This window comes from Helianthus annuus, chromosome 7, assembly GCF_002127325.2.
Source record: "Helianthus annuus cultivar XRQ/B chromosome 7, HanXRQr2.0-SUNRISE, whole genome shotgun sequence".
Classification (NCBI taxonomy): Eukaryota; Viridiplantae; Streptophyta; class Magnoliopsida; order Asterales; family Asteraceae; genus Helianthus; species Helianthus annuus.
In genome coordinates, this window is record NC_035439.2 from 83,253,694 (window position 1) to 83,281,607 (window position 27,914).

Here is a 27,914-nt window from a genome sequence, read left to right on the forward strand (position 1 = left end):
ACGCCGCTGGTACTTCCTATATATAAGTGTTTGTATGGTATTACATATCGTAACGTTATTTGAATCATTTCAATTTGAGACATATGACATTTTATACAAATAACACACTTTTCACGAGACATTGTTTTACAAACGACTTATCTTATACAAACACATTTTACATGGTTATCCGTTTAACCATAGAGTGTTCTCTTATTTATACATATCATCTGATCTTATCGTTTTTAAATGATTTACAAGACAAAGCAAATAACAAGGTTCATGACTAAACATTTTCTCAAACATAAGTCATGAATTCCGTTTTCACAAAACTAATGTATCTCACAGGCATTTTTATGTTGACGTACCTATTTTCACACGTGTTTTCAGGAGATGATGCATAGGACTTATCAAGACATACTTAGGCGGACCTGTGCCTTAGTGACTTAAAACGAGACAAGAACTAGTTAATTTATGTTATGTACTCTTCGGTTCTTGTTTAAACAATGAATACTTTAATATTTGTTTAATAAAACGAAACTTCAATTGCCATGGATTTGAAACAATTAGTTCTGTCCACAACACTCCCCGACGTTTCCGCCACGTTTTGTATGTTCCACGTGGTCGGGGTATGATAGAAAAGTTGGTATCAGGGCAAATGGTTATAGGGAATTAGGTTATTAGTAATGCTTTGACCTAGTCTATAACCTTCCTAGGACCCTAACGTGAGTTTACTTGAGTTTAGTCATAAAACAATACCGTCACCTATCCGTAGGCGACGGCCACAACAAGAACATAAATTTCAAAACCGCTTTGAAAACTAATCATCTGTTCTAGGCTGATTGATTACTAGGTTTTGAACCCCTTTGAACTTTCAAAACTCTCGTCAAAGTTTTGGGTCCGAAATAGTGTGAACACGTGCAAACTGGAAGAGTGAATGCCTGTACCCTGGGTTTTCTGTCTAAGGTTAGAGTGTTCGTACAAATCCACATAATCGGACCAGTCACTCTTACCTGGGAACTCTTGGGGTGAGTGTCCACTTATAGGTGAGCATGTCTTCGCGATGCACTATGAGGATCTATTTGCTTTGACTCAGCCTTGGTGTTGTTTGTTTGCTTCGTGGATTCAAACAAATGACCATCAACCATGATTATGGCCGGTAATTGTAACATCCTATTCTTACCCAATGCCATTTCATTTGTTTTCTTTCTTGTCTCTCATTTAGAATGCCTCCTCGACGCGAAAACCAGATAGCGACTGCCGAACTGGCAGAGATCATTGCACAGTAAATGGCTGCTCAATTCCCAAACCTCTTTGCTCAATGGAACCAAGCCAACAACAACAATCATGCCCCCTGCAACTTCAAGACGTTCAACTCAGCTAAGCCATCAAAGTTTTCTGGGTCTCATGGAGCGACTGCACTTCTACAATGGTTCGAGAGTTTAGAGAACACCTTCAGACATGTTCAATGTCCAAACGAGCGAAAGGTAGAATTCGCATCTAGCGTCTTTGAGAAACGAGCTTTGACATGGTGGAATGGTGTGATGAGAGATAGGGGTGCCGATGTGGCACTGGCTCAAACATGGCAAGAGCTTCGAGCTCTGATGATGAAGGAATTCTGTCCTCGTCACGAGATCAGGGAGTTGGAAACGAAGTTCGATGATCTTAAGCAAGTTAGCGGTGAGCATCGAGCCAGCACGGATCGTTATGAGGAGTTAAGTTTGTTATGCCCGGATATGGTTACACCTTTGGATAAAGCAATCGAAAAGTACATTGATGGCCTCCCTGACTCAATACAAGACATTGTGACTGGTAGCAACCCTACTACAGTTAGACAGGCCATTGAGCTATCTGCAACCTTGACTGAATCAAAGATCAGGAAAGGTAAACTTTTCCGAAAAGGTGACAAGAAACCGGTAGGGGAATCGAACCCAATTGAGGAATCAAAGACCATGGATGAACAGACTGAATCCTCTAAAAAGTCAAAGAAGCGAAAGGCTTCTCAGAACTTCGCCGTGGTCGCTCAAAATGGTCAAGCCGTCCCCAACCAACCAGCTCAAGCCCCTGCTAGAAAACCATACAATGGAACAGCACCCTTGTGCAACCAATGTAGCCTCCATCATCACGCCAACGTACAGTGCCGCAAATGCCAAACTTGTGGGCTTATAGGCCACACAGCAAGAGTCTGCCCAGCTGCAGCTACGCCAAACCAAGCTAGCAACAATCCTTCTCAAGGTCGTTTTCTACCAGGCTCTTGTTTCAACTGTGGCGAGATGGGTCATTTCCGCATAAATTGCCCAAGGCTTGCTAATGCAAATCCAGCACAGGGATAAGCATCTGACTGACTAGAAGACAACATCGTTTAGAAATAATCACGTCTTATGTATTATTTTCTTTTGTTGTCAAGATCCAAGAAATAGTTGTTATCGTTGTTTATAAATAAACCTTTTATTTACATTACAATGTATTTCTGTGGTTGCACGTATAGACGACATATCCCTTACAATACCGACAATCAAGGAACCGTATTCCTTGAAGAACAAACTACCCCGAAAATTCTCCCATTCTATGATCTCTTGCGTCTTCCACGTAATTCTTAAGTACCCGTTTCTTCTAAGGAAAACGAAATACAAGGCGCAAGTTACAACACATGACGAATACCCAAAGTACCACTATAAATCCTTAATAGGGTACCTAAGGATTTCCCGTAAGTCCTTAATTGTTGTATACCTAAATTCGAATGTGATAATTCCTTGAAATCAAAAATCGAATTTTGGGAGATCTTTCTATCTTCTCAGGTAGATTCCCGTGAACATTGAGACCCGTCGATTGGTTTCCATATCCGTATTCAATCAATAACAAGTTAATAACAAATTATAATCAAGTTAAACAATTATGTGACTTTGTGTTTATGTGTTCCCTTATGTGTTGTTGTGTGATCCAAATTATGCTATCCAAATCCTCGTAGAATCTTACATATCCTTGTACAAGAGATTCATCGTAGGATACCCAAAGGTATTACTTAAATCCTCAAATGGACTTCTACGTTACAGTTAAGTCCCTCGGATTATAAAGTACTACTTCATAATTAGACCCCTTGAGTGGTCTAGTTAAACAGATTGATCCAAAAATCTGGTTAGGGATATCATGTGATGATATAGCTGAAAGGACTCCTTGGTGGCCTAACTAAGAGGATCCCCTGTCGATCTAATTAAAAGGACCCGATGGAAGTCTAGTCACCCTCATCACAAGTTTGATATCCTTCCCCAAAACATTACAAAACAAACTGTGCGGACTGTGCAAGGGATTACGTAATTATGGATGCATACATAATTATGAAATTTAGTGCACAGAAATCACAGCAAGTTCTGTCATGTGTCTAGAGTTAACCCTATTCATTTCCAACTCTGATGAAGCAACCATTGAAAATGACTCCGTTAGTTCATTTTCATTTCTGACGATTTATCCGTTGGGGAAATGAATATCCGTTGTGTAATCCTTCATTTCCAACTCTGATGAAGCAACCGTCGAAAATGACTCCGTTAGTTCATTTTCGTTTCTGACGATTTATCCGTTGGGGAAATGAATATCCGTTGTGTAATCCTTCATTTCCAACTCTGATGAAGCAACCGTTGAAAATGACTCCGTTAGTTCATTTTTGTTTCTGACGATTTATCCGTTGGGGAAATGAATATCCATTGTGTAATCCTTCATTTCCAACTCTGATGAAGCAACCGTTGAAAATGACTCCGTTAGTTCATTTTCGTTTCTGACGATTTATCCGTTGGGGAAATGAATATCCGTTGTGTAATCCCTCATTTCCAACTCTGATGAAGCAACCGTTGAAAATGACTCCGTTAGTGATGTGACAACCCGGACAATTAAGGTTAGCTTTGCTTGAAATCCCACAACTTTTAGTGTGTATCTCTATGCTTATCTGCCTATCTCGTGCACCACTATTTGATTGCGTGTGTTTATCTGATTAACTATACATGAAATTGTTAAATGCTTTTGATGCTTTTGTGTATCTTCCAATTAATTTAGAGAACCAAATTGGTTGGGCCGCGAACTAGCTTACACAAGTGAGCCGCAAAATTCACTTAACACACACTTTGGGCCGGAGGCCACACCCGACTTATTCCACCTTAGCCTTATGTATTGAGACCCAACCTGAACGTTCACCCGTACACTACCTCAAGGGAAATAAGAGTTATGGGCCGAACATTGTGTACACTCATAATAAGTTGTTGTGACTCCTTGTATTATCTCAGGCCCAAACCGAGTCCAGCCCCTTCCTATTAATTGTGTGCATTATGTTACTCTTCTTGCAAACCCTACCCGTTTCTCAACCCCCTATCATTGAACGACAGTCACTTCACATCGAAACCCTACCCCCCTTGACGTCGGCATCCTCGTAACTCTCAAACAGGTTAGTGAATGTTATGATTAATGAATAAATGCTGCTGTGATTAGACTAATCGCATGATCCTAAGAATTTTTGTAAAGGGTATAAATTCTAGGCATAATAATTGTAAATACTATTTGCACATGATTGTGATCTAAGGTTTCCATGAGAATTGTTTTGAAAATGCAACCAAACTGAATAAAGATCCTGATGGCATAGGAAAGTGTCAGATGACATGTGATGGTTATTATGTGTGACACTAACTAATGCATATAAATCTAAGTTTTGATATGATGACAACTAGTGCCCTCGAAAATAGGAATTATGCTCTCATCATTATTTGACAACCGATGACTTGCTTGAATTGGTCTGATACAAATTCTGAGTTTTGCATGTGATTGTTGTGGATTGTAATGATTAATTATTGAGGTGAGAAAGTGGGTCGGTTGGTTGTGAGCATGAATTCCGATTATAAAAGTTATAAAAGAATAAGAAATCAAAATGAATCTCATTGGACCGATTGTTAACATTAAGTGTAGGTCAGATTCCTTTTAGTATTAAAAGGATGGTAATGCTTTTGTTTGTTATTGAACCGACCATAACATTATAAGGATGATGTTATGTTGGGTTTATATTGTTCATTCATGAATCAGAAAAGGGGGATTGGGCCGCACAAGAATTGTATAATGCACACCTTTAAACTAGCCTATTAGATGTTGGGCTGCACACGTGATGTTGGGCCAGGTTATAGAATGGAGCATACTACATCGCACACTTACGTGAATAGGAATGTTATTTGTGTATTATGCGAACTCCACATGTATATACAGTCACACGTTAGAGGCTCAGTCGCACAAATCACCTTGGGCCTTAAATTGATTTGGGTTGCGCACTGTTAAGTTGCTAGTTGGAACATGAAGTGAGTATGAACTTGCATGGTTAGACTGTATGTAGTATCTTATGTGATGCTATGCGTTGTTTGTATGTACTATGTGATGGTAACAAACTGTTATGTACATAATTAATTGTTATGCGTACTCTTGATACATCACTAGTGTAATATGTGCAACGGGTATGAGATCTACGTGCTACTAAACTGACCATTATCGATAACTATGTTAGGATTGGGTTGACCGACTATAAACGAGTAACTAATCATACCGAGCAATCTCAGGTGAGTTCACTACAATCGAGCATGCGTCCCAGTGGTTGGGGACAGTCAGTGGGTATTCCATGGGGAAATAAGTCTTTGGGTAAAAACGGGTATATTGGTTAATATTCTCACCTATCATCTTTTGTAAGTCCCTCATCGGGTATTAGTTAGTAGCGCTACTTAGGTTTGGCACCCTCACCCCGTGCCTGTAGAGGACGGAGGTGAACTAATGACCCAGTCTGGCCCAGTACTAGATAGAAGTACGTGGGAAGGGCAGTCCGTGAGCCGTCCGTGTTTGGAAATGAGATATTAACAATATTACTTGCTTTGGGTATTAAACTATTTTACATACACCGGGTACAAACGTTTTCTAAAACTGTGAACTCGCCAGCTTTGTCTGATACGTGTGTTACATGCTCGCAGGTCCTTAGGTACTTTGAAAGCAGGAACTTGCTGGCTGGAGGGCGTGAGTAGTCATGGTGGCTTGCTGGATTTATTATCAGACTTTTATATACTATGGTTGTTTGGGATAATACTTATTTTACGTTACATTAACGCTTCCGCTAAACTTATGGTTTTTGAATAATGTATGTTGGGATTTTATTGTCTTTAAACAATGAAGTTTTATTGCAAACTTGTGATTCAATGTAATTGGTGGCTCATTGCTAGTCGTCACACACCTAACAGGGACACTCCCTAGGTGGTAATTTTAGGGGTGTGACAGTTTGGTATCAGAGCCACTGGTTATAGTGAATTTGGTTTTAAAAATGTTTTTATAAAACCAGACTATAACTGAACTGATACGACATACTGATACGACATTGACCATGACACTCAGCTCCAGGCAGCAAGGTTCGTCTCTTGTTTACTATTACATAGCATAGTTAGTACATACTCATGATTAGTATCCCATTCGAACGCACGCATGATATTACAATACGAATTACTATGCTACCTGTCTATACTACGTGTTTTTAAGAGTAGGACTCTTCTTGTGTTTACATGATCTATGTTGTGATATCGACGGTCGTACTGCATGAATTAGGGGAGACCTTCTAACATGAGTAGGGAGGAACTGAGATAAGCATGCAAATCAGGTTATTATTATGGGTGCACACATAATAACAACGTGGGGTGCATGTGAGTCCCAGTAAATCTCGACTAGTGTGAAAAAGGAATCCCGCGTTGTTAGTCAATGTTGTGTTAGAACCTCAAAAACTGTGAATACTATAGCAATACTTGACATTTGTTTGAAATAGTCTGTTAATTCGTTACTTCTCCCCATACTTATAGAATCATGAACGGACGTGGTGGAGGTCGTCGTGGTGGACGTAATGGAGGCCGCGGTGGTGGGCGTGGCGAAATTCATATGACCCAAGCAGAACTAGAAGCATTACTCAACGCCCAGGTGGCTGCAGCCTTGGCAGCTTATCAGGCTGGTATGACATGTACCAGACATTTCTTTCCTTTGAGTCGTGAACTCGAGTCTTACTTGTTGGTTTATTTTCTCTCGTTAATAGGTCAGCCGGCGCCACAAAACCAGCCTCACCCACCGGTCTGCACTTTTAAAACTTTCATGGATTGCAAGCCACAGACCTTCAGTGGCACTGAAGGGGCTGTGGGACTTATACGCTGGTTCGAAAAGGCGGAGTCAGTGTTTGCGATATGTAACTGCCCAGCTGGGGATAGGGTAAAGTTTGCTGCAGGCACGCTTCTGGATGGTGCCTTGACCTGGTGGAATGCCCAGGTCCAACTGCTAGGGATTGAGGCGGCGAACGCCACTACGTGGGAGGATTTCAAAGAACTGATGAGAGAGGAATATTGTCCTCGGGATGAAATAGCGAAGTTAGAGAATGAGTACTATCATCTGACAATGGTGGGGTCTGAAATCGAGGCGTATGTGAAGCGGTCGTATGAGTTAGCTGATTTGTGACCGAACTTGTCCCGGCCCATGCCCCGAAGAATTGAGTTGTTTATTAAGGGGTTACCTCCACGGGTAAAGGGTTTAGTTACAGCGGCGAACCTCAACAACCTGACCCAGATCGTCCGTTTGGCGCATAAAATCACTGATCAGGAGGTGGAGAGCGGGGATCTACCACCGCGTATTTCTACTACCACTGCTGCTACTACCGCTACTACAGCTACTACTTCTGCCATAGACAGCAAGCGTAAGTGGAACGATGCGGACAAGGGGTCCAACTCAGCACAGCCTCAGAAGAAGACGGATACTGGCAGCACCCGCAGTTTCAGTCAGACAGCGTCAGTGAATCAGAACTCGAGCAACAGATCAGGGCAGGGATCATATGCGGGGAAACTACCCTTGTGCAACAAGTGTGATTTTCATCACAAGGGGCAGTGTACTCGAGTTTGTCATCGGTGTAATCGACCGGGGCACAAGGCCAGGGATTGTAGGGCCACACTTCCAGCTCAGCAGCAGCCAGCGCAGCAGACGGGTAGGCAACAGCCTCAGCAAACTCAGGGTACTCAGAGAGGGTGTTATCAGTGTGGAGCCGAGGGGCACTTCAAGCGAGACTGCCCTCAGCTGAGACAGAACACAGGGGGTGGTAACGGGAACAACAATGCGGGAAATAACGGGGGTAATGTTGCGCGTGGGCGCGGGTTTGTGCTGGGAGCTGGGGAAGCGCGGAACGACGGCAACGTGGTTACTGGTACGTTTTCGGTAAACGGTGTTATTGCTTCTATTTTGTTTGATTCTGGTGCCGACTGGAGTTACGTGTCTTTAAAGTTTAGCTCCCAATTAGGGTTAAGCCCTACACTTCTCGTAATGAAACACATAGTAGAAATCGCAAATGGTAAAACAATCGAAGCTACGCATGTTCTTCTTGGGTGTAAAATCGATCTTCTGGGTCAAGTCTTCGACATTGACTTGATTCCTATTACTCTTGGAAGCTTCGACGTGATTGTTGGTATGGACTGGTTGTCCAAGTACCAAGCGGAGATTCTCTGTAAGGAGAAGATCATACGTGTTCCCCTTCCCAGTGGGGAATTTTTATCAGTTCAGGGTCATCGCAGCGGGACCCCAGTCAGTATTGTCTCGGCAATGAAGGCCCAGAAGTATTTGCGTAAGGGCTATCCTGCTATATTAGCTCTTGTTACCGATTCATCGTCTGATGAAAGGAAGATCGAGGATCTTCCAGTTGTACGGGAATATCCTGATATATTTCCTGAGGAACTCCCTGGGTTACCTCCACATCGTCAGGTGGAATTCCAGATTGACCTTGCCCCAGCGGCAGCCCCAGTTGCTCGTGCTCCTTATCGTCTAGCGCCGGGAGAACTGCAGGAACTATCGAACCAACTCCAAGAGCTGTTGGATAGGGGTTTCATCCGACCTAGCTCTTCCCCCTGGGGAGCCCCAGTCTTATTTGTGAAGAAGAAGGATGGGTCATTACGAATGTGTATAGATTATCGCGAGCTCAACAAGATGACGATCAAAAACCGCTATCCTTTGCCTCGTATTGACGACCTGTTTGACCAGTTACAAGGGTCGAGCTTTTACTCTAAGATCGACTTAAGGTCTGGTTACCATCAAGTGCGAGTCAGAGAAGAAGACGTTCCCAAAACCGCGTTTCGGACGCGATACGGTCACTATGAGTTCTTGGTTATGCCATTCGGGTTAACCAACGCACCAGCGGTCTTCATGGACCTCATGAACCGCGTGTGCAAGCCATACCTTGATGACTTCGTTATCGTTTTTATTGACGACATTCTAATTTACTCCAAGAACAAGGAGGATCACGAACGGCATCTACGCCTTATACTAGAACTCCTGAGGAGGGAGCAGTTGTACGCGAAATTTTCGAAGTGCGGTTTTTGGATTCGGGAGGTACATTTTCTGGGGCATATAGTTAACGAGATGGGCATACATGTGGATCCTGCCAAGATTGACGCCATTAGAAATTGGGCGGCACCAAGGAACCCTTCGGAGGTGCGACAATTTCTCGGTCTAGCAGGGTATTACCGTCGTTTCATACAGAACTTCTCAAAGATTGCACAGCCCCTCACCTTGTTAACGCGGAAGAAAGTAATTTATTCTTGGGGGACGAAGCAGGAGGATGCTTTCCAGCTTTTGAAACAAAGGTTATGCAGCGCACCTATCTTATCTCTGCCAGATGGTACTGAGGATTTTGTAGTTTATTGTGATGCTTCGATTCAGGGCCTCGGTTGCGTGTTGATGCAACGCGAGAAGGTGATAGCCTACGCCTCTCGACAATTGAAAGTTCACGAGAAGAACTACACGACACACGACTTGGAGTTAGGAGCAGTGGTGTTTGCACTGAAGATTTGGAGGCACTATTTTTACGGTACGAAATGCACCATCTATACCGACCACAAGAGCCTTCAGCACATCTTTGACCAGAAAGAATTGAATATGCGACAGCGTCGTTGGGTAGAGTTGTTCAACGATTACGAGTGTGCCATCAAATACCACCCAGGTAAAGCTAACGTGGTAGCTGATGCACTCAGCTGCAAAGAGACAAAGCCTAAACGTGTTCGCGCACTACAACTCACTATTCATTCCAACCTTCCTGATAAGATTCGTACGGCTCAGACTGAGGCATTGAAAGAAGAGAACATCGAAGCAGAGGGTTTGCGCGGCATGGAAAAACAGCTTGAGCAGAGATCTGATGGTATCTACTACATCATGGAAAGAGTATGGGTTCCTCTGTTTGGTGATCTTAGAGAACTTGTGATGGATGAAGCACACAAGTCACGATATTCTGTTCACCCGGGGTCAGACAAAATGTATCACGATCTTAAGGTTATGTATTGGTGGCCGAATATGAAAGCCCTAATCGCCACATACGTAAGTAAATGCTTAACTTGTGCTAGAGTTAAAGCAGAACACCAGAAGCCTTCGGGTCTACTACATCAGCCAGAAATACCTAAGTGGAAATGGGAACAGATCGCTATGGATTTCGTTACTGGGTTACCGCGGACTCAGTCTGGAAACGATACTATATGGGTAATTGTTGATCGACTCACGAAATCGGCACACTTTATAGCAATTAAGGAAACAGATAAGTTTTCACAACTTGCAGCAGTGTACCTTAAGGAGGTAGTTGCTAAGCACGGAGTGCCAGCTTCTATCATCTCAGATCGAGATCCACGCTTTACTTCTGAATTATGGCAGTCTATGCACAAATTGTTCGGTTCGAAACTTGATATGAGCACTGCTTACCACCCACAGACGGATGGTCAGAGTGAACGCACCATTCAGACGCTTGAAGACATGCTACGGGCATGTGTGATCGATTTTGGGAAAGGGTGGGAGAAACACTTGCCGTTAATAGAGTTCTCCTACAACAACAGCTACCACACAAGTATTCAGGCAGCCCCGTTCGAGGCGTTGTATGGGCGGAAATGTCGTTCTCCTCTCTGTTGGGCAGAAGTGGGTGACAGTCAACTCACAGGTCCTGAATTCGTTCTGGAAGCTTCACAAAATATAGCTCGGATCAGGGATCGTATGGCAGCAGCGCGTGATCGACAGAAAAGTTATGCTAACAAGCGTAGAAAGCCTTTGGAGTTCGAAGTTAATGATCGAGTCATGTTGAAAGTTTCACCGTGGAAGGGTGTTGTACGCTTTGGAAAGCGTGGCAAGCTCAACCCCCGTTACGTTGGGCCATTCAAAATTCTAGAGCGAGTCGGCAAGGTCGCTTACAGGCTCGAGTTGCCTGCGGAATTAGGCAATGTTCACGATGTGTTTCACGTTTCTCAGTTAAAGAAGTGTCTGGTTGATGAGACACTAGTGGTGCCATTTCAAGAGCTCAAGTTGGATGACAAGCTGCAGTTTGTTGAAGAGCCTATTGAAATCATGGATCGGGAGGTCAAGGTGCGTAAACACAGTCGAATCCCGATTGTTAGGGTTCGTTGGAATTCAAGGCGTGGACCGGAGTTCACGTGGGAACGCGAGGATCAGATGAAACTAAAGTACCCTCACCTCTTTCCCAAAGACAAGGCAGAGTCAAGCAAAACTAGTGAATCTCGGGACGAGATTCCCCTTCAAGTTGGGGATGATGTCACACCTGAGCAAAATCCGCAACAATCTTGAATTCTCACCTCATTCATTCGCGCCCACTTGTCAAAATTTCGGGACGAAATTCTTTCAAGTTGGGGATGATGTGACAACCCGGACAATTAAGGTTAGCTTTGCTTGAAATCCCACAACTTTTAGTGTGTATCTCTATGCTTATCTGCCTATCTCGTGCACCACTATTTGATTGCGTGTGTTTATCTGATTAACTATACATGAAATTGTTAAATGCTTTTGATGCTTTTGTGTATCTTCCAATTAATTTAGAGAACCAAATTGGTTGGGCCGCGAACTAGCTTACACAAGTGAGCCGCAAAATTCACTTAACACACACTTTGGGCCGGAGGCCACACCCGACTTATTCCACCTTAGCCTTATGTATTGAGACCCAACCTGAACGTTCACCCGTACACTACCTCAAGGGAAATAAGAGTTATGGGCCGAACATTGTGTACACTCATAATAAGTTGTTGTGACTCCTTGTATTATCTCAGGCCCAAACCGAGTCCAGCCCCTTCCTATTAATTGTGTGCATTATGTTACTCTTCTTGCAAACCCTACCCGTTTCTCAACCCCCTATCATTGAACGACAGTCACTTCACATCGAAACCCTACCCCCCTTGACGTCGGCATCCTCGTAACTCTCAAACAGGTTAGTGAATGTTATGATTAATGAATAAATGCTGCTGTGATTAGACTAATCGCATGATCCTAAGAATTTTTGTAAAGGGTATAAATTCTAGGCATAATAATTGTAAATACTATTTGCACATGATTGTGATCTAAGGTTTCCATGAGAATTGTTTTGAAAATGCAACCAAACTGAATAAAGATCCTGATGGCATAGGAAAGTGTCAGATGACATGTGATGGTTATTATGTGTGACACTAACTAATGCATATAAATCTAAGTTTTGATATGATGACAACTAGTGCCCTCGAAAATAGGAATTATGCTCTCATCATTATTTGACAACCGATGACTTGCTTGAATTGGTCTGATACAAATTCTGAGTTTTGCATGTGATTGTTGTGGATTGTAATGATTAATTATTGAGGTGAGAAAGTGGGTCGGTTGGTTGTGAGCATGAATTCCGATTATAAAAGTTATAAAAGAATAAGAAATCAAAATGAATCTCATTGGACCGATTGTTAACATTAAGTGTAGGTCAGATTCCTTTTAGTATTAAAAGGATGGTAATGCTTTTGTTTGTTATTGAACCGACCATAACATTATAAGGATGATGTTATGTTGGGTTTATATTGTTCATTCATGAATCAGAAAAGGGGGATTGGGCCGCACAAGAATTGTATAATGCACACCTTTAAACTAGCCTATTAGATGTTGGGCTGCACACGTGATGTTGGGCCAGGTTATAGAATGGAGCATACTACATCGCACACTTACGTGAATAGGAATGTTATTTGTGTATTATGCGAACTCCACATGTATATACAGTCACACGTTAGAGGCTCAGTCGCACAAATCACCTTGGGCCTTAAATTGATTTGGGTTGCGCACTGTTAAGTTGCTAGTTGGAACATGAAGTGAGTATGAACTTGCATGGTTAGACTGTATGTAGTATCTTATGTGATGCTATGCGTTGTTTGTATGTACTATGTGATGGTAACAAACTGTTATGTACATAATTAATTGTTATGCGTACTCTTGATACATCACTAGTGTAATATGTGCAACGGGTATGAGATCTACGTGCTACTAAACTGACCATTATCGATAACTATGTTAGGATTGGGTTGACCGACTATAAACGAGTAACTAATCATACCGAGCAATCTCAGGTGAGTTCACTACAATCGAGCATGCGTCCCAGTGGTTGGGGACAGTCAGTGGGTATTCCATGGGGAAATAAGTCTTTGGGTAAAAACGGGTATATTGGTTAATATTCTCACCTATCATCTTTTGTAAGTCCCTCATCGGGTATTAGTTAGTAGCGCTACTTAGGTTTGGCACCCTCACCCCGTGCCTGTAGAGGACGGAGGTGAACTAATGACCCAGTCTGGCCCAGTACTAGATAGAAGTACGTGGGAAGGGCAGTCCGTGAGCCGTCCGTGTTTGGAAATGAGATATTAACAATATTACTTGCTTTGGGTATTAAACTATTTTACATACACCGGGTACAAACGTTTTCTAAAACTGTGAACTCGCCAGCTTTGTCTGATACGTGTGTTACATGCTCGCAGGTCCTTAGGTACTTTGAAAGCAGGAACTTGCTGGCTGGAGGGCGTGAGTAGTCATGGTGGCTTGCTGGATTTATTATCAGACTTTTATATACTATGGTTGTTTGGGATAATACTTATTTTACGTTACATTAACGCTTCCGCTAAACTTATGGTTTTTGAATAATGTATGTTGGGATTTTATTGTCTTTAAACAATGAAGTTTTATTGCAAACTTGTGATTCAATGTAATTGGTGGCTCATTGCTAGTCGTCACACACCTAACAGGGACACTCCCTAGGTGGTAATTTTAGGGGTGTGACACCGTTAGTGCATTATCGTTTCTAAAGATTATCCGTTGGGGAAAATGAATATCCGTTGTGTAATCCTTCATTTCCATTTCTGATGAAGCAACCATTGAAAATGACTCCGTCTGTTCATTTCGTTTGTGAAGAATGACCGTTAAGGAAATGACAGGACATTACTTTGCATATCGCTGATGGTTATTTGGCAGAGTCACAAATAGACTCCTACGAATAAATTTCGGGACGAAATTTCCTAAAGTAGGGAAGACTGTGACACCTGTGTCACCGCGACCATCAAACAAATTCCAAGCCAATGAAATATCGTATTTCATACTTGGGATCTTGTATAAATATGTGTATCTATTGCACATATCAATTCTTGTTCAATTTCAAACTTTACATCGCTTTCTGGAGAATTATACGCAACCTGGTGCGTAAACGTACTCAGTGTAATGCGACAAATACTCCGGGACATCAACATATACTTAACATACCTTAAATAACCTTTACATAACTTAGAAATAAGTTTTGAAGGCTTTGGTATGGCAAAAACAAGTTAATTCGCTTACAGGGACTAAACTTGACAAACTGTGAAAGTAAGCCAATTTGAACTGTAACGAACATTCCGGAACATGTCCATAAGTTAAACATACCATAAATATCCTTTACATAGCTTAGAAATAGGCTTTGAGGGGTTTGGTATGCTAAAACAAACTTTTGGATCATTCAGGGACTAAAAGTGTCAAAAAGTGCACAAGTTTGCACTTTCGCGCATAACTTACGTTCTGAATACATCCGGACATCCAAAAATTTATGTAAGCATCCTTATATTATGCCTTAGTGTTTGGCATGAGAAAAATCCATTTGTCACGCATTTTGGATCGTTTTTCGCACTTATGCGCATTCCGTCGTAATTAACCGAACATCGCATTCGTACGGCTAAACGAACCAACATACGACATATTTTTGAGCATGTTTCATGTCAACAATGTTTGGGCATCATTTTAGGGCCTTAAAGTTGGCTTTACAGGCCTTAGAAGTGTTGGAAATGGCTTAAATACGCAACAGGGACCAAAACTGCCATTTCTGAAAGTATGTGCAGATCAGACCGGCCCAGGCGGCCCGCCTGAGTTTTGTCCAATCCTGATGCGGGCCGCATGGCCCCTTCAGTAACAGAATTTTGTCTTTCTTGCACAACTAGGCCTTTCAAACAACCCAAAGGGCAATGCCCTTTCACCAAATCAGGAGCCAAGGGTCACATTAAGCCACCACAACTTTGTGATAAGTGTACGGCTTGGATCGTGGCACGATATTCAAGAAACGATCCTAACGGCTCTACTTTTCCTATAAATACCCCCCCCCTTTGGTGTAAAACCCACAAAAATCTGATCAAAATGCTCTAAGTTGATGCCATTGCTTCATACCTGAGCTCTTTGATCTAGATTTGCATTCGGGGACCCTCCATAAGTATTCTTTCGTTCTTTTATTCGCTTTTCGAGTCCGAAAGTCAACGTTTTGTTGACTTTCTGCTTTGACCAGCCTATGGTCAACACGAAGTTCGTTGGAACTTCATAACGTGAGCGTGATCACGATGGTTATAGTCCATGGCGACTATACCTACTGATTACCACGTTATCTAGGCTCAGTGACGAGTCGTAGTTTCGGCCAAAACGCGCATTCTTGCGTATTTTGTAACCAAACTACTCATGAGCATCAAAGCCGTTTGTTTTGATGCCAAACCTGTTTTCTAAACTTAGTTAAGCATGATCTAACATGCTTAGCTCATCACTTTTAGTATAGTGCTTATATAGGGTCGTAAGGTAAGCGATCTAAACCATCGCTTATACTTTCGATCCCGACCCATTTGGTCGATCATTAGGATCCGACCAAACACATTAGGTGACCATAGCTATAACCTTCCGAGGTTATGCCTTGTGGTCATGATGTTAGGCGTTCCAAACGCGTTCTACGCAAACGACGCGTAAGGTAGCATAAGCTACCTAAACGGGTCGTAATGGGTCGCAAGCACTTAAGTTAGGTTTCATTTTAGTATGTAGGCTTTGTTAGACCATATTACACGAGTCTCCATACTCGTTTGGTTTACGATCCCGCATACTATCCGATCCTTCCGATTTTGGTCCGGTATATTAATGTAGCTACCTATTAGGTGCAGTTTGATATTCCGTGATCTCTAGCATTATCTGGTTATTATACAAGAACTCCGAAGCAATCTCAGGTGAGTACATTGAACCCCATCTTTTACTGTTTACCAAACTGTTTTGGGGTGAAACACATGTGCCTACTTGTTACTTTCATGCTTTCCGGTTTTCACATCATATACTTGCTATGTTCGATAGTACATATATAGTACATGATTTCATTGTGTTTATGCTATATATGTCCATCGTGTGCGTACTTAGTACATCACTTTACATTACATTTCATGCTATGTATGCCCATTGTGTGCGTACTTAGTACATGGTTTTACATTACATTACATGCTATGTATGCCCATTGTGTGCGTACTTGGTACATTGCTTTACATTACATGCTATGTATGCCCATTGTGTGCGTACTTAGTACATTTCTTTACATTACATGCTATGTATGCCCATTGTGTGCAAACTTAGTACATTGTTTTATATTGCATTTCTGTTGCATATGCTCATCCAGCATATGAACACATTATACTACATTTTGAACCGTTGTAACCACTTGACTATGTGAACCGTCTTACCCCTTTGATTACACGAACCATTTCTAACCATTGAATCGTGTGAACCAGTTGTATCTGTTGACATGATTTACATTTGACAATAGACATTTGACTATACATAAACATTTCTACAATTGTTGAACATTACATCTTGATGGTTTGGTTTGAGTAAGTGATTAAGTAACGAGGCGTGTGTAATATGATACAAGCATGGTGGATACGCCGCTGGTACTTCCTGTATATAAGTGTTTGTATGGTATTACATATCGTAACGTTATTTGAATCATTTCAATTTTAGGACTTATAACATTTTATACAAATAACACACTTTTCACGAGACATTGTTTTACAAACGACTTATCTTATACAAACACATTTTACATGGTTATCCGTTTAACCATACAGTGTTCTCTTATTTATACATATCATCTGATCTTATCGTTTTTAAATGATTTACAAGACAAAGCAAATTACAAGGTTCACGACTAAACATTTTCTCAAACATAAGTCATGAATTCCGTTTTCACAAAACTAATGTATCTCACAGGCAATTTTATGCTGACGTACCTATTTTCACATGTGTTTTCAGGAGATGATGCATAGGACTTATTAAGACATACTTAGGCGGACCTGTGCCTTAGTGACTTAAAACGAGACAAGAACTAGTTAATTTATGTTATGTACTCTTCGTTTCTTGTTTAAACAATGAATACTTTAATATTTGTTTAATAAAACGAAACTTCAATTGCCATGGATTTGAAACAATTAATTCTGTCCACAACACTCCCCGACGTTTCCGCCATGTTTTGTATGTTCCACGTGGTCGGGGTGTGACATTATAGACCTTCCATGATCCAGCCTCAAAAATTACACATATTAGTGCACCACACTCAGTCCTCTTTGAAAAGTTGGATCACACTAAACGTTCCTTTTGATTGGGGTCCAAATGTATTAACCTTCTTGTCCTTATAGACCCCAGCTCTCGTACACATGTAATACTTAATATGTAATAAACCTTTGGCGTTTATCTTTTCAGTCCCTTTCCTGACTGAAAAACCACAAGCCTTGGCATACGTAACATACATTGAATAACAATCAACGAGGCTTGTGAATTTCATGTCCATTCTGGGCTTTTTTTTCTTCACTAATGTCAAAAATGATAAATGGTAATCCAGTTTTGGGGCAAAACCTTTCACTAGAGGAAGCAACTTCGTCTAAGAAAACAAAGTGAGGAACAAAAAATTCAGAAAAACGCCATTAAAAAAAGAAAATGTCTCGTAATAACATTATAGATTAAAACGCCATTAATTGAATGATAAACAAGACATAATAAACACATAATTTGAAAACGCCATGATGAAAACGCAAAAATACGCACACCATAAATTAATTGATTAACAAATGTAATGGATTAAAAATACTAATGCAACGTGATAATGAATACGCCATGAGATGAATAATTAAAAACAGTTAACAACATGAATAATTAACAAAAATAACATGATAATGAAAACGCCATAGTTAACAAAACTGATGTTTACACGAATAAACAAATAGTAATAACTGATGTTTACAAATACTGCTAAATAATATTCAAAACTAATCAGGTGTAAAACGCCAATGATCATAAAAACATAAGAAATATACTGGATCCCAAACGGTAATTAAAATTAATAATGAAAACCCCAATTATCAATTCTTACTAATTGTTTAACTATCAACTAAAATGCGAATAAATTGGATACATGAACAACGCCATTGAAAGCATACAACACATTATGAAATATTAATTTGAAAAAAAAAACAACAAAACAAGCATAAAAGAACAAAACGCCATATCCGTTGCATGATTTGCTGGAACAAAAATATAAACGTCATTGAATTTTACTTTGTCGAAAAGAATCCACATTAGACGCCATAGATCTGAGAAAGCTTGGAAAGGAGGTATCAACTAACACGAAATCTTTGGAGTTTTAGTTTGAAACAGATTTATAATGTGAATAAGGAGGGAACGTATAAAAGGACAATCGTACCCCTGCATATCAATTAGCGCCCCCTGCCACGTGTTGGGACAGGATCCATTCCCACCGTTCTCACACTTTAGGGCGTTTTCTCCTGATCCCTGTCACACCCCGATATTTCCACATATTACCGGTGGGCTCTGTGGGGAGTATCGTGACGTAGTTGATATCATCATAGTCAAACAACATAATTAAAATGCACAGCGGAAGCAAAAGATAAATCACATTACAAACCGAATAAATAGTAATATCAAAGTATTAGAACATACTGTAAAGGATCCACAGGCGGATCAAAAGATAAATAGGATCATTGTTCAACAGACTTTAACATCTAGAGCTTGCAAGACTTGATTAATGACGCCAGGAGTAGCCGGCCTATTTCATCTAGTACCTGCACTTAGCCTTTTTGGAAAATACGTTAGTTTACACTGGTAAATACAATTAACTGACTCATTTTGAAAAGAGTTTAAGAAAATTAATTTAAATGCACATGGCACAAAAGTTCTTTTATAACTTGGGACAATTATTAAAATAATCTTGTATACAGTTTTACTTATTTGTCGTCCGTCAGGGCCGGTTAGAAGAGCCGGACAAGATTAACTGACTTGCTACAGGTATAATGCCCACAAGGTTGATTCCTTTAAGTGGATTACTAGTTTTTACATATGCAACTGTCAGGTGTATGCCTACACCCCGTGCTTAGGTCGTGGCCATTTCTTTGAATGATGCCAAGGATATCCGGGACATGGTCATTCAACCCCCAAGGCCATACACCAAATAATACAGATTAAAACGGGTTATGTAAATACATTAATCACAATACGATTTAGGTGACTACACACCCGACCAAGCGGTATTATTATAATACCGTACCCCAAGCCCGTATAGGGAAAATAAGTTAAGAGTATTTACCTGAGCAAGTATAAATCACAAACAGCAAGTGCAAGTAGCTTTTACCGGGCTCCTAATTTGGAACGAAGGGTTTTAATAACCTATTAGATTTCTAACGGGTCTTAATTAAGCCTAGACTTAGACTGGTTAGTTTTAAAGAAAGATACAGTTCAAAAACGCATGATTAAGCGAAGACCGGATTAGAATGTAGTTTAGACCCGAAAAGTTTGTATACTTGTTTAATATAGGTAAACTAAACACATTCTGGATTTTGAGATAAAAATGATAAGGTTTGACCCGTTTCGGCTTATTTATGCAAACTAGTTACATAAACCGATCCGAACGCGAAAAGTGCGTAACGGGTAACCAAATGAGTCATGAATAGGTTTCCTAAGTTAATATGCCTTAAATATGTTGTGATATCAGTAGGATACCTTCCATTATGCCCAAAACGAATTTAAACTCAAACTATGCCCCGTAGGGGTATTTTAGTCATTTTAAAGCTTATAAAAGAGATTAAATATAATCTGAGTTTCAGGTCTGATATAATCAGTAAAAATACTTTCTTTAATAAGTTATATCAGTATGGTATTGCATATATGTGAAATTTATTAATTATAACCAAACTATGCACCGAAAGGGCATTTTGGTAATTTCACATAAGCTTTTAAGGTCAAAATTAGAATTCTGAGTTTAAAACTTTTGCCTACTGTTTAATTATGAAAATTTACCTAAAACATCAGTAGGTACCAAACCTTATATGTTAAAAATGGTTTTAACTTATACTATGCGTTAAAAACGCGTAAAAAGGCGATTTTAAGCGATTTCCGGGTTTTATAAGAAAAGCTGATATTTTTATCATTTCACAAAGCTTAAAATGTTTTATTTATCATACAAAATCAGTAGCAAAAGGTTTGATATCAAAATGTTATGTAAAACTCATTTTATAGGCCAAAAGGGCAAAACCGACAATTACCGAATCAAAGCTAGAACCCTATGTTATGCTCAGCCTAAAAATAAATAAAAATCTTTAAGAATCCCAAAATATTATTTTACATCAGCAGGTAAAAAGTTTGGTATCAAAAATTGGGTTTAGATAGGCTTTATGGTAATTACGCCGTTTAATTAATAAAAAGCTTTCTAATTACGCTATTGAGCATAACTCCTAATCTAGACCTCAAACTGATGTGAAAATTTAGGGCATGTTTATATTTCAGTAATAAAGGTTTCTATTCTTTTACATTTTCAAAAATATCATTTTAAGGTCAAAAGGGCATAATGGTCAACAATTAAGCATATAACGGAAACATGCAAATGAATCGGATAACTAATGAACCAAGTTGTATAATCATAGAGGGTTATACTAAAATGTAACCTGGTCCTAATAAAGCTCTAAGGCATTTCTAAACTATGCTCTAATGGGTCAGAACTGAAAGTCAAAGCAAAAATCTACTTTTGCGACTTTCGGTTCCAAACCGAGCTTATACTGAAAATTGTCGGGTTGAACATGCTTAGACATGTTCTTACATTAATTACCAAGTTATATGAATGATAAAACAGGTTGCATGGCTTCTATATTGTTAATTATGTGTTTATTTGAAAATTAGCTTTCTGTTGACTTTTTTATAATTAACTTTGACCCGACAATTGACCTAGTTAGAGTGGGAATCAGAGAGTACCCTTTTAAGGGTTTATTACCCACATAATTACCAACTCAAAGCTACTCTTAATTCGAGAATTGACTGGACCATTAGTGATTAATCACTAAGTCAAACCTTAATTACGATGGTTTGACTTTAGGCCATTTAACTAAGTAAAACTGAATTAAGAGAGGTTAAGGACACTTACTGAGGTCCTATGCACGACTAATGATCTCTAGGAAAAGGTCATGAGCTCTAGGAATCTTCAGAATTGAAGTTGTGGAAGTTTTCAAATGAAGTGTCCAATGTTTGCAACTAAGAGCTTCTATATATATTGGTTTTAATCACATAGGATCATGCCAAGCAAGTCTATGGTTGCTACCAGATGCTTACAGGTGCCCCTATTGCATGAAATATCATTGGGGCAGCCCCTGGTATGTAAAACAAGGTAACTAAGACGGTTAACAGACTGAACTGGCAGTTGCTAATCTTTTTCTGTCGCTGGCATGCTCAGGCGGCCCGCGTAAGAGACTTTAAAGTCTTACGCGGCCGGTATGGTTCCCCGGATCAGGTTAAACAAGTTTCAGAAATTACATTTTGGCCCCTGGTCCTTTTAAAAGTGGTTTTAACTTCCTAATTTGCACTTTTAACCCACCAAATTGATTTCTAAAGACCTTAAGACATAACTAAACTTTGTTAAGTCCTTGGTTAGTTTTATGTTCACCCAAAAAGCCTTAAATTTCAACGTTGACGCTTTTAACCCCTCATATACATATACGAATGTTATCATAACTTTCTCATACTTTATCGAAACCTTGTGAAATTTTTATCACTTATTCTAGTGAGTATAATTAATCGTTACAAAGCTTCGGGTTTGCTAAAAGGTCACTCAGAGGTATAAATTAAATATGTTGACACATTTAACCCCTGTAGTTTGTAATCTCTCACTTTCTTCCACAATTGGCTTCGTATGATCCATAATTCATTCGTTTAAGGGTATAAACATCGTGTAGGGTTATTGAAAGGTATATTTATTCATTGTTGACATTTTGAATCCTTCTACATCCATACATTCTTTGTTTGTCAACTTTAGTCCCTTTAAATTATTTCTTTACACGTTTAAAGTCCATGACACGTGTCGATATTATATTGGACATGAATTTTCGAGGTGTTATAATCCCGTACCTTTATATATCTATAATGTGGGGTCAAATCTATGACAGGGTTACGTGACATGTGGTGATGGTGTTTGTTTGAGAGAGCCAATGTGTGAGAGAATTAGGTGTGTGAGAGAGAGTTAAAGTGTGTGCAAGATAGACTTGTATAATATGCATCAAAGGTTTTTACGTTTGATGAATAGTATGTTTTTGTGAGTAGGTGTAAAGTTGTCATTTAATATATATATATATATATATATATATATATATATATATAATATAATATAATATAATATAATATAATATAATATAATATAATATAATATAATATAATATAATATAATATAATATAATATAATATAATATAATATAATATAATATAATATAATATAATATAATATAATATAATATAATATAATATAATATAATATAATATAATATAATATAATATAATATAATATAATATAATATAATATAATATAATATAATATAATATAATATAATATAATATAATATAATATAATATAATATAATATAATATAATATAATATAATATAATATAATGTGAGGGGTCAAGTCTATGGTAGGGTTACGTGACATGTGGTGATGGTGTTTGTTTAAGCCATTGTGTGAGAGAATTAGGTGTGAGAGAGAGAGTTAAAGTGTGTGCAAGATAGACTTGTATGATGTGCATCAAAAGTTTGTACATTTAATGAATAGTATGTTTTTGTGAGTATGTGGAAAGTTTCCATTTAATATATATATATATAAATATATATATATATATATATATATATATATATATATATATATATATATATATATATATATATATATATATATATATATATATATATATATATAATATACATATCCAAAGGACTTCTTAAGGTCATTAAAATTTCTTTAAAACACCCCTAAAGCATGATGTACAACCCTCTAAAACACAATATAATTTGCAATCCCAGTTATACCCTTCACTAAAAAAACACACGGGTACCCAAATGGATTAGAGTTTCACATTCATTTCAAAATTTTTCATAATCTGCCGTTTCACTTCCCTGCTCCTCTCTCTCTCTCTGGCGATTAAGGAACAAAAAGATTTCACTAGATCAAGAGTTTTGAAACTCAAATCTCACCTATCTCCTCTCTTTCTCTCTCTTCTCTCAGATCTGGAAGGTGAGTTCCTGTGGAGGAGACTAGGGTTCCGGCGAATCGGATGATAAACCACCGTCATCTTGTTGTAGTAATGTATCGTCTCGACGGTTTGAAGGTGGTAAACCTGGAGCCGCGGCGGCGATTGCTGTTGATGCAGACCAAGTTTTTTCCGAAATGCTTACAAACAACACGAAGTCCAGCAGGTAAATTACCCTTTTTCAGTGCTTTACCAGTACTCTTTAGTAGCGGTGGTTCTGCTGGTTCCACTTCAGATCTACTTGATTGTTTCTCTCTCCTAGGGTTTGTTTTCAAAGAATCTTTTTGTTCATCTATTGTTGCAGATGACGGGCTTAAATTTTGCTTAATGACTCCAGGTTCGGGTGAAAACGTAGGATTCTATCGTGAAGAAATAAAGGCAGATCTGATGGTTTTTGGGGTTGTCGTTTACAGATCTGGTGGTAGCCGGCTGTTTTAGATTTGATTGAAGAGGCGGTAGAAGCTGGGGTATGATGAAGAAATTATTTTTTATGGGGTTTGTTTTCCAGTGATTAGATTTAAGACACTAATTGCTTTTGCTTATCTTTTTTTGTATATTTGTGACCAGATGGAACTTCATTAAGTACATAGAAGGGAAGCATGGCCAGCCCAATGGAAGAAAATGCTGCAAATCTGATTTTTAGAAGATATTCCTTGTTTTTTAGAAGATATTTTGCCGAACTTTAAGTTTTTTCATATTGAAATGGGTCGAATGGCTGAGTGGCTGCTAAATAAGAAAATCATGGATCAAAGGGATAATCATGCTACTGAAGTTTACCAGACTCTAGCACCCATGCCTGTAGGTGTATAAATTTGTGTACATTGACCAAAAGACTTTTGACTTATATAATTACAGGAGCGTTCAAGTGGCCGATCTCGTGGTTTTGATACGTAACCTTCGCAGAAGCTGAAGATGCTAAGGTAATTCAAGTCTCATATACGCAATTTCCCGAAAAGAAATTTCGGCCATTTAATTTTTCCACAACTACAAAAGATCAATAAATCTTTATACTTGCTGCTATAATTCATATTACTTTTTTTGATGTTACATTTTTCACTTTACATGACTTTCCGCTCTGCCATAGGCTGCACTTTCAGCTGAGCACTTCTTCGGGAACAGAGCATTGGAAGTAAAAATAGCAACACCAAAGGTTGTTTACTTGTTTTCTACTAACTTTAAGAGCATTCACATCCAGTCCCCTAAAATTATACATACATTCCACTAAAAAACAACTCATATATCAATATATTTCCACTGAAAACAAATACTTTTCTCTCTCCTTTTTAATTAAATAACATTTTTATACCTTTATCATTACATTTTTCTCTCTCCTTCACTCACAACCACTTTCAATATATATTAAAAAATTATAGTGGGTGAACAGTGTCCCCCCAAATATACAGATGAACAGTAACATTTTCTCTCTCCTCCACTCACAACCATTTTTTATACTCTTTATATTTTAAAAACCCCACACTCACAATTTAGTTCTTTGGATGTGAATGCTCTAACATCATGTCATGATGTCACTTTTGGCATGTGTTACAAACATACGTCTGAAACTTTAATGATATTTATTTAAAAGTTGTTCCCTTCACAGAAAGAGATGAGATCATCTTCAAAGAAAATTACCCGTATTTTTGTTGCTAGAATCCCGCTCTCAGTCACAGAAGCCGTGTTTAGGAGGTGGTTTTTTAATTGCTATCATAAGTTTCTTAGCGTTTTATAACGACTTAACATGTATACAATTTCTTTTGTTTCTTGCAGCCATTGGCGAGATATTGGATTTGTACATGCCCAAGGTACATAGTCAGATGCTACAATCATATATTTTACATTTCTTACTTTTTGGGAAACGTTTTACATCTTTAATTAGCATGTTCGTATTACCTGATTAACGCTGATATTACTGAAACTTAATATCTGATTTCTGCAGGATCCAAGTACCAAGGGCCATCGTAGAATTGGTTTTATAACCTTTGCAATAGCTGGTAATTCACTTGAGACTGAATAATCATTTGACATCTGGTAATTAATTAACTTGTTGAATCTTTCGTTACAGATTCTGTGGATAATCTCATGTTTGAAACCCATGAACTTGGGGGTTCAGATGTGGTGGTTGACAGAGCAACACCTAAGGTAACATGCGACGTCCTTTTATGCAACTTATCATCATTTATTCTTCATCAATTCAATTAGTTTTGTTCTTTGAAACAATGAGCTTTCTTAGCTGATAGTTTAATTTGATAATTGTTCTCAGGAAGACAATTTCCGACCAGTTAGCCGCATACTGCCACCGCCGCCTCTGAGTGGTGGATATGGTGCCTATAATGCTTATGTTACAACTAGATATGCTGCACTGGGTGCTCAGAGGTGTACAAAAAAACTGGTTTTAGAACCGAAACCGGGAAAAAAACCAAAACCGGTTTTTTTTAACCGGTTTTTTTATAACCGAACCGATTTTATAATCGAACCGCCGGTTATAGACCGGTTAGGATTCTTGGTATGAAAAACCGGTTAATAACCGAAACCGGTTTAAAAAAAAAACCGGTTAAACCGGGAAAAAAATCGTTTTTTTTTTGGCAAAAACCGGTTAAATACCGATCCCAACCGGTTACACCGGTTATTGTTTTGGACTTGAATAAAACCGGTTAGTAACCGAAACCGTTATAAAAAAACTGGTTTTCATTTTTGATGAAAAAAACCGGTTCGGTTAATAACCGAAACCGGTTTTTGAAAAAAAAAACCGATTTGTACACCTCTAGGTGCTCCTACAGCATATGATTATCCAAGCTCTGTCTATGGAAGTACGTTCAGTTGATACATAGGGATGGTTATTTTGTTTATTTATTAATTATTCAATATTTAATTAACAGTCTTAATTACAATGTGAGCAGGAGGAGAATCTGCTAGGGGAACGGGCAAAAAGATTTTTATAGGACGGATTCCTAAAGAAGCAAGTGTGGAAGATTTGCGCTTGTATTTTGGTAGGTTTGGACGTATTTTGGATGTGTATATCCCAAAGGTAATTTAGCCTCCCAATAATGGCTCGACTAATTTGTTTATTTTTACTTAGAGTAAAATGCCATTTTCATCTATGTGGTTTGGCTACTTTTGTGACTTTTGTCCGAAGGTTTGTTATTCCGCATTTGGATTCAAAAGGTTTGAAATCTTACCATTTTCATCTGGCTTGTTAACTCCATCCCACTTTTCTCCGTTAAGTCAAAGGTATTTCCGTCCTTTTTGCTAACTTAAAGGGCAATTCGGGTTTTTTCACTTCATGTAAAAAGACCGAATACCCCTGAAAAAGACCGAATCGCCTTTAAGTTAACAAAAAAGATGGAATATTATTGACTTAACCGAGAAAAATAATTGGAGTTAGCGAGCCAGATGAAAATAGCAAGATTTTAAACCTTTCGCAAAACTGGCCAAACCTCGAGGACGAAAATGGGGTTTAGTTTTGTGACCTTTGCTGAGGATGGTGTTGTAGATCGTGTTTCACGAAGGTCACACGAGATTTGTGGAAAACAGGTACTTGATAGAATATATTGGTTTTGAATTTGTAATATTATGTACACCTATTTAATCAGGCGAGTTGTTTTTTTGTGATAAATGCTTGATGGATTATAGGCAGCAATAGATTCAACTACACCTCTTGATGACGGTGGTCAAGCAGAGGCAGCGACCACTATTTGGACAACCCACCTGAACCAGCATACGAAGGCTATGGTCCCATGCGAGCTTAAGGCAGAATGTATGGAAGTTTGGATTTTGATGATGCAAGTATATTTCAAATAATGACGGTATGCTATTAATGAAGAAAATTAGTAATGTCAACAAATGCTTTGCAGTGGGGTTATGGTGGCATGAGCGGAAGCATGGGGCGTGTGGGAGGATTGGGCAGTGTAGGTGGAAGCATGGGTGGGGGGAGACCTTCACGAATGGATTACAGGTATAGGCCCGTATTAGAGTCTGGTGATGTCCACCAAAGAGGAGGATTTGTGTTGAATCTGTTGCTTAAGACTATTTGTACTTGCTGATTTCTGGATGTTGACAAATACAATGACGATGTTTATTTATATATTGTCTTACTTTGAATGATGATGTCTTTATTGAAGAAATTACCGTCTTCGACGTAGTCTCTATATTAACCTTCCATTGTGGTTGTATGTTAGGGGGTTACTAGCCTCACTGATTGGAACTTATTATTGTATTTTATT

The 27,914-nt window shown here is 38.9% G+C and overlaps 1 pseudogene; it reads left to right on the forward strand.

Annotated features, from left to right (window-relative positions):
* The first annotated feature begins 24,396 nt into the window (after positions 1-24,396).
* Positions 24,397-27,734, forward strand: LOC110942453 (annotated as a pseudogene).
* Positions 27,735-27,914: the final 180 nt, after the last annotated feature.